The sequence below is a fragment of the Geotrypetes seraphini genome, chromosome 10 (assembly GCF_902459505.1).
Source record: "Geotrypetes seraphini chromosome 10, aGeoSer1.1, whole genome shotgun sequence".
NCBI lineage: Eukaryota > Metazoa > Chordata > Amphibia > Gymnophiona > Dermophiidae > Geotrypetes > Geotrypetes seraphini.
Window position 1 is genome coordinate 121462261 of NC_047093.1, and position 19660 is coordinate 121481920.

Below are 19660 nucleotides of genomic sequence, written 5' to 3' on the forward strand. Positions count from 1 at the left end.
ATCCGTGCATATCAGCTTCTCACCTCCCAGCATATACGGTTCCTTTCGATTATTAATCCCCAAATGCATTACTCTGCATTTCTTTGCATTGAATTTTAGTTGCCAGGCATTAGACCATTCCTCTAACTTTTGCAGATCCTTTTTCATACTTTCCACTCCCTCTTCGGTGTCTACTCCGTTACAAATCTTGGTATCATCTGCAAAAAGGCACACTTTTCCTTCTAACCCTTCAGCAATGTCATTCACAAACATATTGAACAGGATCGGCCCCAGCACCGAACCCTGAGGGACTCCACTACTAATGGAGATTTAAAATGAATAAACATGGATAATACTACAATAGAATCAAATAAACTTCACAACATAGAGGGCTCAATATCTGCGAGATTTACGTGATTAAATTAAAGGTTTAATTGTGTCACTCTAGTTATAAATACCATGTCCTATGTCAGGAAACGGTTTTCAAATTCAGCCATGAGTGTGATACTTGGCGTAATCAGCTCCCTGTGTTCCAGCTGATCCATCCACACAAGCACCTGACCTGAATCTAACCACAAACCAGATTTTCAACCATAACTTCATGTTATGAAGTACGACTTGATATGAAAATTAATCAGTGCCCTTTCACTTCTCGATATCAGCCTCAGGTAGCGACTTTGTCAGTAAAAAGTCAAAAGAGGCTACAAAACAGAGGACTGGGAACCCTATGAGGGAGGGGTCACAGTTACAGTGTAAAGGGTATTTTGGGAGGAAGGGACACAGTTGCAATGTGATGGGGTACTTCAGGAGGCATAATATTTATTTTATATATTTATTTAACCAGTTATATACCACGTAAAACTACGCGGTTTACACATTGGTTACATACATATTATCCTGCTCACCCTTTCGTCGCTAAACATACGATACAAACAATGGACAAACATAAATTTCCCATTCCCCCAGGGAAAAATAATACAATATCAAAAACAAACATTATCAAATCATAATATCAATACAGGCATTTTCAAATCATAATTTCAACAATTAAAATGCAGAAAAGCATTGAATAATAAATTCAAGACAAAAATATTTTTAACACTATGGACCTCTTTTACAAAGCCGTGCTAATGGCCCCAAAGCCTATAGAGATTTAAAGGGCTTTGTCAAAGAAACTGAAGAGAGTACTGAAACGTTAGCATAGGAAGGCATTGACAAAAAGCTGCGTTTTTAACATTTTCTTTTTTTAAGTTTTTTATTGATTTTTTCACATATCAACAAGTGTTATAAATTTTCCATACATTTATCTTAACAATACACTTGATATCTCTATAATGTATTTTATATAAACGATATTTTATATTATTTTTCTTATGAATTTATATAACATATATATTGTTATGATTTTATCAATTATTATTTAATTATGAACCCTTTTCTCTCCCTTTATCACATTAATTTCTCATAGGACTATCATTCATTCATTATGATATATTTTTTATAATGTATAATAAAGAGAATAAATTCTTTACCCCTTCCCTCCCTCCCTTCTTTAACCATTATCTTATTATGGGAAAAAATTAAAATCAGTCATTGCAAAAATCTGTTAATGATCCCCAAATTTTCTTGAACTTATCCATATATCCTTTTTGTGTTGCAAATGTACGCTCCATCTTAAAATTGATCTTCCCCGCACAAAATTGCAGAATCCCAGGCAAAGCATTCCAAAGTTTCACACCGGCCACAGACATCATCGATGCTCCAATCTTGACATGCACAATAGACATCTGGCCCTCAATACTCAATTTCATTGTATTTTCTGATCTTAAATTGGCTCCAGGTTGGTAAATTTCAAACATCTCTTGTAATACCCTTGGAGAGACATGACATTTTACTAATGCGTTAGGTAAACAGGCTGTTATTTAGCTGTTTGATAATGACCTTATCACTTGCCCATTAACCTATGAAGGATCAATCTAATTATTGCTTTTTTTCTGTGACACTCCTCTCTGCCCCGGCTTACACTAGGCTGGATGACTTCATCTCCCCTCTTCACCCGGACTCTCGAGGCGGTTGTGAGAGACAGTTCTATGGTACAACAGAAAAAAAAAACACCAAACCCCTACAGCAGTAGAACAGTCAAAAGGAGTAGGTTCCAGATAAAATGGTCTTCTCCCCCAAAAAGGAGGCCTGAGAAGGTCCATACACCGCTTAGAATGACGTGGGGACAAATTTTTCCCCTTCGCCGCGGAAACTCATTTTCCTTTCCCTACCCCATTCCTGCAAACTCTGTTCTCATCTACACAAGCCTCAAAACACTTTCAAATCATAAGTGTTCAAGGCCTGTGTGGTTACGGCAGAGCTTACAGGAATTGTGCAGGGACAGCGACAAAACTTGCAGGGAAATTGAGTTCCTGTAGGGACGGAGACAAATTTGTCCCTGTGCCCTTCTCTACTCTCAAGTTTCAAGTTTATTTAGTTTCTTTGATTACCTCGCATAGTCCAAATCCAATGCGATTTACATAAGTTCCAAAGTTATGTAAAATATTAAAAACCAATAAACATAACATTCATTCCTAATACAATAGTACATATAAGGAGGGAAGCGGTAAACAACAATTAACATAAATCCAATTCTAAAAAAAAAAGTAAAAGTAAAAAAAACCAGGGGAGGATTAAGCCACAGAAGGTAGGGGAACAAATACCCGCTTGATTCTATTAGACCGTCTTCCTGAAACCATTATAGGTTATGACAGATCTATTGGAAAGCGTCTTGAATAGCCAGCTCTTTAGGAGACTTTTAAACTTGCTAAGTGATTTTTCTTCTCTTATATTGAGTGGAAGTGAATTCCAAATTTGTGGAGCTGTGGTGGAAAAGATCATATCTCTTCTAGAATATATAACTTTTAAGGAAGGTACTACTAGCAGGGCTTTATCTCCAGATCTTAAGGATTTTATGGGGGAGTATGTCCACCAAGAAGATACGACTCAACACAGGGCTGTGTTTTGGCACTTTAAAGCCTGCACCAGTAGTCGTAAATTTTATGGTGATTGTGCAGTCACATAGAGGGAAATTCTATTCATGAGGCTGAAACTTAAGGCGCCTAAGTTACGGTAATTGGGAAACGCCATTTGAAACAGCAAGCAACATCAGATTTAAAGCGCCTACTAGTGTCTACATAAAAGGCACTGGAATGCGGCCTACTGATGCCTAACGCTACTACTATAGGCATGGCTAATGCTGGGAGAGCTCTTAGGCACGATTCACAACAAAGACAGGCACCGAATATGTAGGCCTTGAAAACCCTGGCCTCCATTTCAGCCCCTATCTTTCCTAGAGCTGAGATTCTCTAAACCAGTGTATCGCACTTCAGCCCCGGCCCCGAATTCTGCTTCATAAAGTTTGCGACACAGTGCTCTGAACGCAATCGGCGGCTGCTTATATCAGCGCCATTTAGAGAATCCGGGCCATAGTGCAAATTGAGAGCACACAACATGGAAGGCGCAGCCAGGCACAACTTTTTCCCCCGCATAGTACACCCTCAGACCATGACAGCAGCGACTGACGCTGCAGCCACAAAAGTTGCGCCTGGCTGCACCTTCCAAGCTGAAAGAATGCCCAACCTTAGGGACCACCAAGCCACAGTGAAGGCAGTAGACAAGCAATTCACGAGGGATATCCTGGAAAATCCCTCAAGAACTGAACTTGGACAAGTCAGGTGAAGACACTCACAGCCATGTCTTTGCATAAGTCAGAGGCTGGAGAGGGGGCCATATGTGAAAATGTTTCAAGTTTCAAGTAACAGGAAATACCTTCTAGGCCATTTACATTGATGGACTAAGGGGAAATTGTGAGGTTAGACATATAGGGGCCTGTGAAGGAAAGGGGATAGAACTACAATATGTATAGGATGGTGGGGAAGGGTAATACAAAAGGGTTTAGCAGGGTTTAAAAAAAGGCTTGGCTAATTTCCTAAAAGAGAAGTCCATGGGCCATTATTGAGATGGACTTGGGGATTTGATAGAGACTTTTAAAATATTAAAAGGATTTGATAAAATAGACCAAGAAGCACATTTTCAGATGTGACACGGACAAGAGGTCATAGCCTGAAAATGAGTGGCAGCAGGTTTAGGACAAATGTCAGGAAGTTCTGTTTCACACAGCGAGTGGTGGGTGCCTGGAATGCACTCCCGGAGGAGGTTGTGGCAGAGACTACTGTACTGGGATTCAAGCGCAGGCTGGATGCACACCTTCTGGCATATCATTTTGAGGGATATGGTAAAGTCGGGTCTCCAGAAAGGAGTACATAAATGGGCCGCCGCGTGTGCGGAGCACCGGACTAGATGAATCCCTGACTTGGTCTGATCCGGTGAAGGCGTTTCTTAACATAGTAACATAGTAGATGACGGCAGATAAAGACCCGAATGGTCCATCCAGTCTGCCCAACCTGATTCAATTTAAATTTTTTTTTTTTTTCTTCTTAGCTATTTCTGGGTGAGAATCCAAAGCTTTACCCGGTACTGTACTTGGGTTCCAACTGCCGAAATCTCTGTTAAGACTTACTCCAGCCCATCTACACCCTCCCAGCCATTGAAGCCCTCCCCTGCCCATCCTCCTCCAAACGGCCATACACAGACACAGACCGTACAAGTCTGCCCAGTAACTGGCCTAGTTCAATCTTTAATATTATTTTCTGATTCTAAATCTTCTGTGTTCATCCCAGACTGTGAACTCAGTCACAGTTTTACTCTCCACCACCTCTCTCGGGAGTGCATTCCAGGCATCCACCACCCTCTCCGTAAAGTAGAATTTCCTAACATTGCCCCTGAATCTACCACCCCTCAACCTCAAATTATGTCCTCTGGTTTTACCATTTTCCTTTCTCTGGAAAAGATTTTGTTCTACGTTAATACCCTTCAAGTATTTGAACGTCTGAATCATATCTCCCCTGTCTCTCCTTTCCTCTAGGGTATACATATTCAGGGCTTCCAGTCTCTCCTCATACGTCTTCTGGCGCAAGCCTCCTATCATTTTCGTCGCCCTCCTCTGGACCGCCTCAAGTCTTCTTACGTCTTTCGCCAGATACGGTCTCCAAAACTGAACACAATACTCCAAGTGGGGCCTCACCAATGACCTGTACAGGGGCATCAACACCTTCTTCCTTCTACTGACTACGCCTCTCTTTATACAGCCCAGAATCCTTCTGGCAGCAGCCACTGCCTTGTCACACTGTTTTTTCGCCTTTAGATCTTCGGACACTATCACCCCAAGGTCCCTCTCCCCGTCTGTGCATATCAGCTTCTCTCCTCCCAGCATATATGGTTCCTTCCTATTATTAATCCCCAAATGCATTACTCTGCATTTCTTTGCATTGAATTTTAGTTGCCAGGCATTAGACCATTCCTCTAACTTTTGCAGATCCTTTTTCATATTTTCCACTCCCTCTTCGGTGTCTACTCTGTTACAAATCTTGGTATCATCTGCAAAAAGGCACACTTTTCCTTCTAACCCTTCAGCAATGTCACTTACATACATATTGAACAGGATTGGCCCCAGCACCGAACCCTGAGGGACTCCACTAGTCACCTTTCCTTCCTTCGAGCGACTTCCATTAACCACCACCTGGTGTCTCTGTAATATTTACTGTCAGGAAGCTAATTTCCCGTTTGTATTTAATGAGCAGGTTTGATTAACATTATTGAGCTGACCCCCACCCACTCCCCTAATCCCTGTTTGCTCAGACATCATTAGTGGCCTGGAGACCTTTAGAGGCAGCAGTCTGGAGGTGTGCCAAGGAGAAACATGCCCTTTCCTGACCCAAAACAGGGGTATAAAGAGAACCAGGGAGCATCCCCCTGCACCCACCTGAGACGAGGCAGAGGCTGTGTGATTGCCTTCCCACAGTAAGTACTCAGTCTAGGGGTACAGAGAGAGTCAGGCACCAGCTCCCTCAACACCCAGCAAGAGGAGTGTCTGATTCAGTCTCTGCCAGGCTAGATACAGGCCTTTAATAATAAACAAGAGGGAGGGGGAACGTCACAAAAATCCCCTTTATCTTTCTGATTTTCATATCTCTGTCTCATCTATGCTCTCTCCTGTCCTCCCTCTTTCCCTCCTTTCTTCTGTACGTTTCTTTACAAGTTCTCTCGCCTGTCTTCCTCCTTTCTTTCCTTTTCCTTATTCCCTTTCTTTGTATTTTCCTCTCTCCTCTCTTTTCTCCTGTCCTTCCCCTTTGTCTCCTTTCCTCTGTTACCCCTCTTTGCATTTTCCTCCTTCCTCTCCTTTGTCATGTCTCTCTTCTCATAGCCTCATTTCTTTCTTTTGTTCCCTTTCACAGCACTTTCCTTTCCTCTGTCTCTCTTTTCTCCTGTCCTCACCTTTCCTTTCTTTGCATTTTCTTCTCTCCTGTCATTTATCATGCCTCTCCTCTCCTGTACCCTCTCTTCCCCTCTCATCCATTCCTTATCTGTTTCTTGTCCTCTCAACTATCTAATTTCTCTTTTCCTCTATCATGTGTCTCCTCTCCATTTCTAACTCCTGTCTCTGTTCTTCTCCATTCTCTCTCTTCTACCACTCCTTTCTCTGCTCTTCTCTCATAGTAAAATGTGGTAGAGAGCTTTTGGAAGCCAAACTTAAGCTATTAGGTAGGAAGCTAAAATCCAGAACCCCCAGGGTAGCATTTTCAGAAGTGCTCTCCGCTCCACATGGAAGACCTAAGAGATGGGCAGAGCTACAGAGTCTCTCAATGCATGGATGAGGCCATGGAGCAGGGAGGAAGGTTTTAGATTTGTTCGGAAATGGGCAAACATACTGGGGAAGGGGGAGTTTACTCTGCAAAGATGGGCTCCATCATAACCAGGGTGTAACCAGGCTGCTGACATCAACATTTAAAAAGGAGATAGAGCAGCTTTTAAACTAGAAACTGGGGGGGGGGGGAGGCCGACAGTCGTTCAAATAACAGTACATAATATGACATAGAGGGTCATTTTCAATAGGACGTCGGAAGTCCGACTTTTGACGTTTCCCACAAAATGTCCAAAGTTGGAGGTGGAGAAACAGCCATTTTTGAACGAGACATCCAGATAATTTATTTTTTTTTAATCCCCTACTTGGATATCTAACTTTATTCGCCATGTTTTTACCACAAAAACGTCCAAATTAGAAACCAGCACCATTTGGACATGGGAAGTGCCAGCATTGTAATGGACTGGCCAAATAGACATCCAGTAGAGCAACTTCACATAAAGGGTGCCAGATATACATCTCACCATAACCCCTTTATAATTTATGATGATCCCTCCAAACCTACTATACACACCTGTCTCCTACCCTCAATAGCCCTTATGGCTGCAGGTGGCACTTATATGGAAGTATAGTAGGATTTTGGTGGCCTCACACTTTCCACCATAAATGCAGTGGTTAGAGTGTCTTATGGGCTTGGGTCTTCCTCTCTATGGCTCATTAGCCCACAAACCTGGCTACTTAAGACACCCGTGTGATGCTTTACTAACCTTTCCCGTACCAGCTGCTGCTGTTCTAGACAGGTATATACTGTTTTATTCATATTTTGGGGTGGGTGGGAGGAGGTTAGTGACCACTGAGGGAGTGTGGGGGAGTTATTACTTAATCCCTCCAGTGGTCGTCTGGTCAGTTTGGGTATCTTTTTGGCACCTAGATGCTTCTAAAACAGGTCTAGCTTAGAATGTCTAAGTTCCGTCTAGGAATTCCTGTAAAAGGTTTGATTATCACCGCAAAACATCCCAGTCTAACCCGGTCCAAAGCCTGCCCAAAACATGCCCCTTTCTAAGTTTGGTGTTTTGGAAGGTGAATGTCCCACAAAACGTCTAAATTTTTTGTGTTGATTATTGGCAGAGAAAAATGTCTAAGTGCCGACGTTTGGGCATTTTTGTCTTTTGAAAATGCCCCTAACCGTGTACTAGCACAGTGAGGAAGTGAAAGAGGAATAAGTATGTTCACTTCTACCCCTTCTTCATCATAAAGCAAAAAGAGACAGACGTAAAGATCTAACATGTATCCTAGAAATAAAGCAGGAGAGGGACATGATAGATATCTCATTAGCTCTGAAGGTGTCTTTTGGTTTGAAGGAAGCTCTGGAATGAGGGGTTAGGTCATATGCTCTTTATCTGTGTGATTTTATCTTTCTTTTGTTTCTTTGCCTCCTTCTCTCTCTCTTCTCCCTCCCTAACCAAACTATCATTTTTCCTTGATTCCTATGCTAGAGTTGAAGCTCCCGCCGGAGATGTTGGGACTCAGGACTCCAGTGTTACTGGCTGTTTTCCTGCAACTGGGTAACCTTCTCCCACAACCTATCAGGTGAGATTGGACTAGGGGAGGGAGGAGGAGGGGAAGAGGACATGTAGGAAATGGAAATACATTACCATTTGTCTCCTTTTTTTTTTTTGGGGGGGGGGGATATTTCACACCCTTTCCCCAATTTTCGTGATCCTGGTAACAGTATTTTTTTCTCACTAATCTCCTTTGTAGGAAGATGCGCCATGTTGACGGGATGTATGCTAGTGAGTACGGCCGTATACGAGAGTCCATGGCCATCCGCAAACTCATCAACTCTGTCCTTGCAGAAAAAAGGTAAGGATCCCTGACAGCATTAAAGAGGGCAGAGGCAGGGTGGGGAACAGTGATGCCCAATTCAGAGAAAATATTTTCGATTCAATTTGGTCTATTGAATCGATTTTTCAATTCGATTCACTTTTCCTGCGCAATCGGCGTTTTTTTCTCAAACATCCTGGCAGGTTTACTTTGTATCCCTCCCTTTTCCCTCTCCAACCCCACGCTGGCGCTTTGGTGTAAACAGAAAAGAATTTTCCTTTCTCTCTTAAGTCCTAGCTCACACTCACTGTCTAACACCAGCTCTGGCAGGATACACATTTCAAATCTGACATATTGTAATCACAAAATAGAAAAATCAACTACTTCCACTGCCATATCCAACATTTGTTTCTTTCTACCATCTCACTCTCTCCCTGCCCTGTGTCAAACCTCTCTATTCCCCTCCATTATGATTTGCAACATTTATTTCTCTCTCTCCATGCACCATCTCTCCCTGCCCTCCACCCTATGTCCAGCATAGTCTCACCCCATGTGCAGCATCTTTCCTCCCTTCTTACTCATTCCCTTGGGTAGCAGCTTTCTATCCCTCCCATCCCCCTGTCTGTCCAGTAGTTTTCCATCCCACTTACTCTCCTACCAACATACCTCTGAGGCGTTCTAAGGCAGCAGCAGCTGCAGCAGCAGTGGAAGATCAGCAGTGTAATCACAGCCTGCTCCACCAGGACTTCCTTCTGCTGCATCATCAGTTACGCAGCAGAGGGAAGGCCCCAGTGGGGCAGGCCGTGAGCAGCCTGTTAAGAGCAATGTTGCTACCGACCATTCACTGTTGCTGCTGTTTTAAGAGGCCTTGGAGATATGTCAGAGCTCACTGGGAAGGGGGTGTTAGTTGCTGATTCGGTGAGTCTGATTTTCTCGGACAATGAATCGATTTGAATTGGGCAGCACTAGTGGGGAGACAAAGTAGGATCCTTAATTGCCAAGAAAGGAGCAGAAATTAGAGAGAGAGCCACCCAACAGTAACAATTTTATGGAAAGTGTCATGCAGGGAGAATGGGTTACATGATGGAAAAGGGAATGGAATTTTAAATACTGGTTTTCGGTGGTTACAATCAAAGCATTATGTATTATATATATTGGTACCTGTGCTGTAGCTACAGGTGGACCTGAGTGGGCTCAGGCTCAGGCTCAACATGTCTGGCTCCTCACCACACTTCCAGGGAAGCTTTCTGGCTCCCCTCGCTTCCTCTCTTCTTTCCCAGATCTGTCCGTGGCCTGGCAACTCTCTCCATATCTACCTCCCCATATTTGCGAGTGACGGCAGCAATGCACATCCGCTGCTGCATCCCATTTCCTCTGGCAGGATGCGACAAAGGGAAGCCCACAGGGTGTGCGTTCCTGCTGCTATCTGCACTGGGAAATGGGAGCTGCCGGGTTATAGGGGCAAATACCTGATCCAAGGGTGAAGGAGAGGGAAGGGTGGTCTGGGGCTATGGAGGGTTAAGTGACTTGCCCAGAGTCACAAAGAACTGCAGTGGGAATCAGACCCAGTTCCTCTGCTTTTCAAATCACTGCACTAACCGTTTAGGTACTCCTCCACAGAATGGGATGAAGGATCACATGGGCGGGAGACTCAAGCACATGACGGAAAGGTGGGTTAAGTGATGGGATGTCAAATGTTAGATGCATACTGGGATGGGGGGGAAAGTTACATGATGGGATGATGGATCACACACACAATAGGATGGTAGAAATGTGGTTTGTCTGATGTTATCCTGTGGAGCACAATTCCAGGTGTAAACTCATTCCAGCTCCTTTCTTCTGGAGAAAATAGACCATGGGGAAGGATGGGGTATTATTTTACAATACCTCACAGAGAGCTCCAAGCTGCCCTCTGAGCTCCAACAAGGCCTCCTCCTGCCTGGGATATTTATCAGCCTCCTATGAAATGCTACAGAAATGAATGTTTTCCTTCCAGCTCTGGAAATCATCTGAAAATGAGGCGACAGCTGACCCGACCCAGCGTGGCACAGCAGTGCAAAGATCCTCTGAGCTCAGAATTCATCCTCCCACCGGACTCCCACCCTGAGGATTGCTCCGAGAGCATAGCAAGGTCTGTTACACCTCTACACTTAGAAGTTTCTCAATTCTCTCTCTGTATCTGTGGTCTTATTGTCCCTGTGCATCTATGCATTGGTTCTAGCTGTGGATTCACCTAAATTCTACCAGTAACATAGTAAATGACGGTAGATAAAGACCTGAATGGTCAACCAGTCTGCCCATAAGTTATACCGATTAAAAAATACATGATTAGATTAACTTCTCTCTTCTTTGATATTTCTGGGCCGTAGACTGTAAAGTCTGGTATTGTCTTAGGTTCCAAATGTTGAAGTTGCCGTCCAAGCCTATCCAACCATCCCGTTGTTTGCAGGATGTCTACCATAAAGTCTGATCAATAACATCCTCATGATCCATATTAGTGGAGTTCCTATTCATGCCCACCCAGCCCATCCTACACCGAATCACCATATATGGGACACAAACCGTACAAGTCTATCCAATACCGGCCTTAGTTCTTTAATTTATACCATTTCTTTTCTAATTAGAGATCCTCTGTGTTTATCCCATGCTTTTTTTAATTCCATCACCGTTTTCCTCTCCATCACTTCCCTCGGGAGGGCATTCCAGGCATCCACCACCCTCTCCGTGAAAAAGAATTTCCTGACATTGCTCCTGAGTCTTCCTCCCTGCAACCTCAATTTATGCCCTCTAGTTATACCATTTTCTCTTCTCTGGAAAAGATTTGGGTCTATATTAATGCCTTTCAAGTATTTAAATGTCTGTATCATATCTCCCCTGTCCCTCCTATCCTCCAGGGTATACATATTTAGGTCTTCAGTCTCTTCTCATACTCCTTTTGGTTCAAACCTCTTACCATTTTCGTCACCTTCCTCTAGACTGCTTCAAGTCTTTTTATATCCTTCACCAGATACGTCCTTCCAAACCAAAGACAATACTCCAAGTGTGGCCTCACCAATGACCTATATAGAAGCATCAACACCTCCCTTCTTCTACTGGTTATTCCTCTTTCTATACAACCTAGCATCCTTCTGACTACAGCTACCACCTTATCACACTGTTTAGATGCTTTAGATCCTCAGACATAATCACCCCAAGGTCCCTCTCTCCAATTTTACCTGTGCAGGCTTCTGAGCTCATCCTTCTCTGCCTCAATTTTGTCTGTACTCAGTCTTCTAAGCTCTGCCCTCATGAACTTCCCCAGCAGTGGGGAAGTGAAGCCAATGCTGGATGGACTTATTCAGACTGTGTCCAGCATATTACAAGACGGATCGGGACAGGCTGGAGTTAGCTTTGATGGTAACTCAGGCAGTGGAGGAGTGGAGCTGATGCCGGACAGACTTCTACGGGTCTGTGTCCATATGCAACAAAATGGATCAGAAGAAAGTATTCGTATCTTATACCACATTCATATCGACCGAGTACAGGTCTTGCCTATCTTGGGGGTGGGGGCAGGGAGACATGTTATAGTGGAACTTAGCAAGTAAAATGTAATAATATACTGGATTGTTGGTTCAACATTGCTGTGATAATGGATGTGACTGTTGGGCAGACAGGATGGACCACATAGGTCTTTATCTGCCGTTATTTACAATGTTACCTGAGGTTTGCTATATACAGACTCTTCGGTTCTGCCTGTGTAGATGGACTCTTCACCCCTCTTGATCTGCACTGCAGAAATCCATAGGCCATCTCGGGGGGAAGTGTCTCCAAATGAATTGATTAGGAACGAGAGTAATGAACCTCAACTAAGCTGAGGTATGTTGAGTATGATCAGAGTCTTGTGTATTTCCTGCCAACGCTGGCTATAGCATCATGCCAAAGACAGCTTCCGTCTGAGGTCATAGAATGTAAAATGTACAGGTGTGCTTGAAGACCGTAGCAGCCTATGGTGGAAAACAGTGGTGCAGTAATGGGGTGGGGCAGACCACCCCAGGCGTCATCATGGTTTAGGGGTTGGCACCTCTCCTTCTCTCTGCCCCCCCCCTTACCCTCATACCTCTTTGGCTCTTCAGTGGTGCAAGCAGCATCATGCTGGCCTTGGCTCTCCCTCTGATGTCACTTTCTGGTCACAGGACCAGGAAGTAATGTCAGAGGGAGAGCCAAGCCCAGCGTGGGCAGCAGGTTGGAGATGTTGCATGTGCTGGCAAAGAATTAAAGAGGTATGGGGGAGAGAAGAGCTGGGAAGTGGAGGACGGGGGCGCCACCACCCCTGGCACCCCCTACTCCCGCTATGCCACTAGAGGAAAATATTTCTGCATCTTTCTGCTACAATTTCTTGGTACCTGAGGATCTTTCCCCTCTCCATAAACTTCCCTAGGACTCGACAGTCTGTAAGAGGGGATAGCGTAGCTGGTTTTAAGAAGGATTTGGACTATTTCCTGGAGGAAAAGTCCATAGTCTTATTAAGAAAGACATGGGGGAAGCCACTGCTTGCCCTGGATCAGTAACACAGAACATTGCTACTCATTGGGTTTTGGCCAGGTACTAGTGACCTGGATTGGCCACCATGAGAACGGGCTACTGACCCAGTAAGGCTATTCTTATGTTTTTATGACACTTCAATAATGTACACTGTTGTTGTGCTTTTCTCCCTTTCTACAATGTCTGGTTTTCTTACATCAAACTTTTTATCACTTGGAGCAGGAATGTCTCATGTGATCTCAACCTCTTCATTTTCCATAATTCCCTTAGGGTCGTGATTCCACTCCTTTTCTGGTACAGTGATGTCAAAGTGTTTACAACATTTTTGGGGGATGAGACATGCTGTTTTATTGTGCCTCTCTGTGCAGAAATGTTGTTCCCATCAGAACTTCTCACACATTTATGAGATCAGGCACTGTTTTCCAGGATCTACTTGTACATCTGATTTCCTAGTTGGTGTTTTTTTTTTTTTTTCTGTGTTCTCTGTGAGCCATCCCATTTGCAATCCACTGTCTTGCAGTCTCTCGTACGTAGGATAAATTTAGATTTATTGACACTAGGTATACCACGAGTGGGCCTGGGTGAACACAGGCCCACCCACTATGAACTCAGGCTCACCAGTGATGAAACCAGTTGAAGATTCCTGGCATGTCTTCCTCCTCTCCTTCTGCCAGGCTAGGGTTACCACTTCATACTGTTAATCCTTCTTTTAACCAGTGGAAGACAGCAGCAAATAACCTCCTCCCTACACCCGCTACAGATATAAATAAATCTCTCTTCCAAAATAGGAGAACATCAAGTGACAGAAACTCAAACCTACAATCTAACACTCTACACTCCATTACCACAGCATGGGGAAGAAGACCAACACACACTAAGACTAAACCACACCGGCACACCAAATCACTTATATATCCAAACACAACCTACAACTATCACACAGAGATATCCACACTCAAATGCACCTACTTAAATATCAGAGCGCTAGGTCCAAAAATAGAGCTTATAAAAACCTGGCTAACACAAGAAAACCTGGACTGTCTTTTCCTCACAGAAACCTGGCTAACCTCCGACTCAGACTCCAGAATAACTGAAGTCTGTCCACAAGGATACAAAATTACAGTGGTCTGCAGAGAAAAAAAAGAGGCGGAGGCCTAGCAATCTTAATCAAACAAGATCTAACCCTTAATATAATTGAGAAAACATCTAACCCGTACATGGACCTTTTAGCTTGCCAACTCTCAAGCACCACACTAAACTGCATGCTCTGCTACATAGCGCCGGGAAATTGGTCTTTAGCAAGAACCGAAGTGGAAGACTTCATATACCAAAACTCACTAATAGCAACCTACAACCTACTCCTAGGAGACCTAAATCTACACCTAGATGATCAATCATCCAAACAAGTAGACAACTTTCTCTCATTTCTCAAAGCCTTATCCTTCCAAATGCTAAATCCACAAACAACTCATGAAAAAGGCCACCAACTTGATATTGCAGTCTTCAGGACCTACCAACCATCCTTAACAGAAATTCATACATCTAACGGAACATGGTCCAGATCCATCTGGTCAGACCACTACACCTACTCTTTCAACATCAACTGGACCAAAAACAACAAAAAAACTATAACAAAACTCAATAAAATAACATACACCTCACGCAAACACATTGAATCCTCCATATTCTGGTCTAAAATAGATGAAAATATTCTAGAAAACAACCCCGAGGACTTCATCTTACATTGGGAAAGACTTTGCTCCAACACCCTTGATGATTTAGCCCCATTGCAAACCAAATCCAGACCCAGCAGAAGATCAGATAAATGGTTCGACTCCGAACTGCTACAACTCAAAAGACAATGTAGACGACTAGAGAGAAAATGGAGAAAATCGAACTCGGATCATACAAAATCCGCCTGGAAAAAAATCAACAAACAATACAAATCACAATTAAAGGACATGAGAAAAGCACACTACACCAACCTAATAGGCACTGAAACCCAAGACACCAAAAAACTATTCCAAATTCTAAAAACCCTAACTGACACCAAACCCTACCTGACCACTAACAATACTGCCCTCCCCAGCCACTCTATTAGCAGAACACTTCCAAAATAAAATTACCAATGCAAGAGCTACCCTCAATGACACCTCTACCCATCCTAATGAATTCACAATTCTCTCCATAGATAGAGATTCTACTGCAGCAGATAGAATATGGTCTCAATTCCCCAACATACAATGGCCCGAATTCAACAAATACTACAAAAAATACAGCCATGCATCCTGTGACCTCAACAACTGTCCACCATATCTCCTAAAAACATCCAGCACAAAATTCCGCGCTCTTCTTCTAAACTGGATACAAATCTCGCTAATAAATGGCCACTACCCTACCAACCTCAGTGAAATCATCATCACCCCGATCCTCAAAGACCCCATAGGACCGATAGACCAAACAGCCAACCACAGACCCATTGCCTCTATTCCACTCTACGTCAAAATAATAGAAGGACTAGTTGCCAAATTCCTCTCCAATTACCTAGAAAACCCAAACATACTCCATCCCACACAATCCGGCTTCAGAAACAACTTCAGCACGGAAACACTACTAGGATCTCTCTTGGACACAGCCAGACAACATCTCAGCACAGGAAAAAAAATGATGCTCATACAACTAGACCTTACCGCTGCATTCGACTTGGTGGACCATAACATTCCACTACAAATCCTGGATACAATAGGTATCACAGATAAAGTATACACATGGTTTGAAGGATTCCTTAAATCAAGAACCTATAGAGTAAAATCAGACAAACAAAAATCTGAACCTTGGTCAAACCCCTGCAGAGTTCCCCAAGGATCCCCTCTATCCCCGACTCTCTTCAATCTCTATACAGCCTCCCTCAGCTCTCACCTGGACAAACAAGGCATAACCTCCTACAGCTATGCCGATGACATTACCATTCTCATACCCTTCGATCAACCTGAACTCTCCATGACGAACACAATATACCAAACACTAAAATCAATAGCAACCTGGATGAAAGATCACAAACTGAAATTGAACCCAGATAAAACAAAATTCATCCTCCTAGAAAACAACAAAATACCAACCATAACCAACATTGAAATCAACGCAATCAACTACCCCATACAAACCACCCTAAAACTGCTAGGAATAACTATCGACAGATACTGCACCATGCAACCGCAAATCAATAAAACAATACAAAAGTCATTCTTAGTCATGAGAAACTTAAGACAAGTTCGGAAATTCTTCGAGAAAACTCAATTCCAGCTCATAGTTCAGTCCTTAATACTAGGCCTACTTGACTACTGTAATATCCTCTACCTCCCATGCCCTACAACCATAACAAAACAACTACAAACTATCCAAAACACAGCACTAAGACTCATCTACTCATTAAAGAAACATGATCACATTACAGAAGCATATCTCCAATCGCACTGGCTTCCGATCCCAGCAAGAATACAATTTAAATTCTACTGCCTACTATTTAAGACTTTATACGGAGACAGTCCAAACTACCTGAATAACCGCCTCATCCACAACACCACAACCAGACATAGGAAAACTCACACCCCATTCTCATACCCCCCAATTAAGGAGGTCAAACGGAAAAAACTATATGATGGCCTCTGGCCACTCAAGCAGCCAAACTAGACAACCAAATCGCCAATCTACTGACGGCATCCCTCAACTACAAGACTTTTAGAAACGAAATAAAGACCATACTCTTCAAGAAAACTCTGAAAAAAGAAATAATACCGCAAGTCTCAAACTCCACCTCTCACTAAAGCCAACTACCCCAAACAAATAACCTTACCCATTTCTTACTCTTTTTGAAAATGACCAATTTTTTTTTTTGTAAGTTCTTCTTGTAATACATCTTGGATAATACTTTTGTAATCCGCCTTGAACTGCAAGGTAATGGCGGAATAGAAATCCCTAATGTAATTTGTAGAAGTAAAAAAGAGCACTAAAGATTTGTATCTGTTATTGCATTTTTCAATATTAGTTTTAATCTCCTATAATACTCCTTACTGATGCTAAATTGTGGATCCTTCCTCTTTTCCTGGGTACTTACATCCTCTTATTCAAATTCTTATAGGTCACAGTCATCAGTTAAGAGACATGTTATGAGTTTTGCTGAATGTTCCTCTAAGGAAAGTTGCCTTAGCACGCCAAAGTCTTTCTGATATCCACTAAAAAAAGCTTTTAACTACACAGAGTTGTTCTGCTATGTATTGATCACTAGAACTACAGAGCTTCAAGTCATCTACAAAGAGTAGTGAGATGTAACTTCTGAATTGTTTCCATATTTAGGATTAAGGCTCAACCTGTATCCCAAAGAAATAATAAGAGTATTGACTGGATTAAGTCCTATACAAAACAAGAATGGTGTGACAGGGAGTGGTCCTGGGATATTTTTCACTGGATCTTGATGTTAGGAATGATGAGCAGTCCATCTTTATACTTCAGATGGAGTGGCTTGACACATTTTCATGGAGAACTTTATGTACTCAAATCAATTTAGAGTTTATTCTGTACATTTCAAAGTGATTTATTATCCAGGAGTGTTGGATGCTTTCAAAGGGTTTCTTACAGTAAAGACAATCCATGCTGTAGAAATATTTCTGCTTTTCTTAGCACTGGCTATAATGGTTTTATTTAGCATTGATTGGTGGTTTGTAGTTCCATATGCTCCACTCTAGTCTTGGGGGGGGGGGGGCACTATCTCCAAATAGGTTAGTTTTGCATATAACATGACAGGAATGATAAATACAGAGAGAAAACCTGCAGATCTCTGTTCCATACCTTTCTGTAGGGAACATATGAACCCTACTGAGAGGGAGCTTCTGGACGGAAACTTCCATGGTGGTGATGAAGATCGTTTGAACCTACCAGAGATGCAAGATCTTGAGCTGCTCTGTGGGCTGTCAGATCAGTGTATGTCCCAACACCATCTTCACAGACGGGTGAGCTGGATTTCCAGATCTGAACTGTGGTGCGAAGTGTCAAATGAGATCAAAGCTGTTCACATCCTGCAATCACACGCAGCGCGACACACACACTTGGACAGTGGATCGATTTTTTTACCCAATCAAAAATTGTAAAGACTAGGAACAACTCAATAAAGTTACAGGGAGATACTTTTAAAATCAAAAGGAGCAAGTAATGGAGAGAGAGGGAGAATAAATATGCTAAATAGATAATGTGATAATTTATTTATTTTTAAAAATTTATATACTGCCTAACTCTAAGCGGTTTCTAAGATAAACATTCATATTGAAACAGAGTTCCCCCTGTTTATAATTTGGAGCAGGGAGACTTTAAGGCCAGTCTTGAGCACCCATCTCTGAGTCTTCCCACTGAAATCAGCAGTGTAGATCCCATCACGTAACATCCTATGTCCAGCTAATTCTGGCTATCCACTTCTGTGAGATGTGGCCCTTGCCTGCAGAATACAATTTTAAATCTCACCCCCCCCCCCCCCCCCCCATGCACAGATACACTTAGAAAGCAGAGACAGACAGTCCAAAGTACCAGGGTAATAATTATGTGATTGTGCTGCTGTAAACATAAAACACATCCTGTGCTTCACCAGCTGTGTGCACACTGCAGAAACTGAGATCTGCTTTTGAGCTAGTCAGCATCTGGATTCAGCTGGTAGAATGCCTGGGTGTTCCTGGCTGTTGTAGATTTCATGACTTCCTATTTACTTTCCTTATGTTTGTTTTCAGGAGTACACGTCAGATATGTAGCAGGACACACCCTGCTGATGGAAGAGGAGAAGAGATTATGCTATGATAATTCTCCGTGCTGTCTACTACAGTGTGTGTAACACGGCCTAACATACATATGCTGTGTGAACCTACATCTATGTGCACCCGTTACTGTTCATATACGCTGGTAATAAAGACCCACGACACACAATTGTTCACAGCACGGATTCAAAGATTGCCCACAGCAGTAACACAGCCACACACTTGCAGCACATGCATAGATACCCATCACCCAGGGTAGATTTGCATAAGAGCTAGAGAAGCGACAGCTTTAGGGTTTCATATTTCACTAGCATGGAAAACTAATAAACTTAAAATATACCTTCTTACGTCATGGGGGACGGCCACAGGGTGCATTAATCTGGCCCTGATGCAGTCACAAACTCCTTGCACCCTTGCAACACACAGTCACACACCCATCCTTTGTCACGTAGTCCTTCTGTTTACTACTGGAACGTGCACAGAGCTGCCAAGTTACTCAGTCACAGCAGGCAGATTTTAGGGACGGTCCTGGTTTTGATCTCACATCCCAAAGCAGTGTGGGATTTGTAGTTCCTGATTCCGTTCCTGGAAATTGGCACTACATGTCCCATAATGCACCAGGATGAGGTTGTCAGGAATCCAGGACTGGTCTAAAATCTCCCTCCTGGAACTGAGCAACTCAGCAGCTCCGTGAGCAGTCAATGCTGTCTGCAAATCTTTGTGCTTCTGAGAAAATAAAATGCTTTGGTTTTATTTGCAGCATTTTCTTTGTGTGTGTATGTGAGAGCGAGAGAGA

At 42.9% G+C, this 19660-nt stretch overlaps 1 protein-coding gene and 1 long non-coding RNA gene across 2 annotated transcripts in view; one reads left to right on the forward strand and one right to left on the reverse strand.

Moving 5' to 3' along the window:
* Positions 1-19340, reverse strand: part of IRF3 (interferon regulatory factor 3) — a 38704-nt gene extending 19364 nt beyond the window's left edge. Inside the window, exon 1 of the mRNA XM_033960221.1 lies at positions 19205-19340. The gene's annotated coding sequence lies outside the window, so the exon portion shown is untranslated. The remainder of the gene's footprint in view (positions 1-19204) is intronic.
* Positions 10582-19213, forward strand: LOC117367566. Its single transcript, XR_004540795.1, has 3 exons — positions 10582-10679; positions 17925-18075; positions 18841-19213. It is a non-coding gene; the product is annotated as an uncharacterized LOC117367566 (long non-coding RNA).
* Positions 19341-19660: the final 320 nt, after the last annotated feature.